Raw genomic sequence first — 2,115 nt, forward strand, 5'->3', positions numbered from 1 at the left:
TTTTTCTGTAATCAATGGGGTTTTGCTTTCTTCACTCTTTTCCTGCTTCCCAGAATTCAGTAGGTCGGATTGCGTCACACTCGGGTTGAAATTCAAATTTATTTGAGATTTCCAACTTGTAGTTTCCAATCAGTTTTTCGAAGTCAAGGTTGTGGTAGTTTCTTGAGTCTCATTTTTTACTTTTGCCATAAGCAGCTGGTGGTCACTATTGCCGTCCGCACCAGGTATGGTTCTAACATTTTTCAAACAGCTCCTCCACTTATGATCAACCATAATATAGTCTATTTGATTTCTACTCTTTTTCTCCGGTGAGGTCCAAGTGTACGATCGGCCTTGCAATGTTTGAGACGAACATTGGTATAAGCCATGTACTATAAGGTTATTTTGCTTAGATGTCTCTCGGACAGATATTTCAATCACAGTTTCCCCACGTTCACTTCTGTCTCCGAGTCCATGGGCACCATATGCAGCTGTCGCCATATTTGCCTTACCAACTTTCGCATTCATTGGTCTTGAGTCAACAGTATCTTGTAGCATGTTGTAGAAATCTTCAATCTCTTCTTCACTTGCCGACTAGGTTGGAGGATAGTACTGAACAATGCTGATATCTTAGGCTTTGCTGGGAGACAGATTTTCAGTATTCCAACACAGACCGCGGAGTATTCAACAAGGCAGTTTGCTGTTTCTTTGGTCAGTATGACTGCTACTCCATGGCTTTCCGCTTTCCTTTCAGGAGTTTTCACTCATGAAACTGCCGAAGCCGTTCCAGTTCGTTTCTGCAATTTCATGGAATTGAATGTTGTTTCGGCACATTTCTTAACACATGTTACCCAACCTTTTCATCTTTTTCACATTCCATGGGACAATGCGGAATGTTTTCCGCATATTATGTATATATACATACATACACACACACACACACACAGATATATATGTATATATATATATATATATATATATATATATATATATATATATGTATATATATGCATATACATATATATGTATGTATACATTGGTGATGTATACTGTATATATATCTAAATATTATATTATATATATATCATATATATATATATATATATATATATATCCGTTTATTAAATTATATAACAACACACAACATATATTCTTATCTCTTTCTCTCTCTTCTCTCTCATCTCTTCTCTTCTTTCTCTCTCTCTCTTCTTTTCTTCTATATATAAATATATATATATATATATTATATATTACACAAATATATATATGTGTGTGTGAGTGTGTGTGTGTGTGTGTGTGATGTTGTGTGAGTGTGTGTGTGTGTGATGTGTGTGTGTGTGTGTGAGGTGGGTGTGTGTGTGTGTGTGTGTTTGTGTTTGTTTGTGTGTGTGCTGTGTGTGTGTGAACTATACGTACAACATATATATAACACGTCGTGTTGCTGTGTGTGTGTGTGTGAATATGTATATTTATATATAGATATAATATATATATATATATATTTAATATATATATATATGATGAATATGAGTGTATATGTATAATATATATAAATATATATATCAACATATATTATAATATATTAGTATTTATACAAATATATAATTATATATTTATGTATAATATATTACTATATACGATATATATTAATTATTATAATTATATATTATTATATATATATATATATCACGAGTATATATATACAAATATAATATAGACAGTATATAAATATGTATTAATGTAATAGTATATATGTATTGTATGCTGAATAGAAAGATATATATATATACATATATATGTATGTATATATGTATATATATGTATTTTATTGAATATAAACTTTATATATATATAGTAATCTGTCATATATTATATATGAACTATATATATATATAATTATATATATATATATATATCATGATGTATAATATATAATTGTACATATCTTCATCTTATCTGTCAAATATGATATATATATATATATATATATATATATATATATATGTACATACATAACAATTATTTCTATATATCTATTATCTGTATATATATATAACTTATAATATATATATTATATATATATATATATTACATATATAATATATTAGAATATATAAATATATATATATATATATT

Source organism: Penaeus japonicus, unplaced genomic scaffold (assembly GCF_977035675.1).
Source record: "Penaeus japonicus unplaced genomic scaffold, GWHDUDI00000001_assembly GWHDUDI00000029, whole genome shotgun sequence".
In the NCBI taxonomy this organism is placed as follows: domain Eukaryota; kingdom Metazoa; phylum Arthropoda; class Malacostraca; order Decapoda; family Penaeidae; genus Penaeus; species Penaeus japonicus.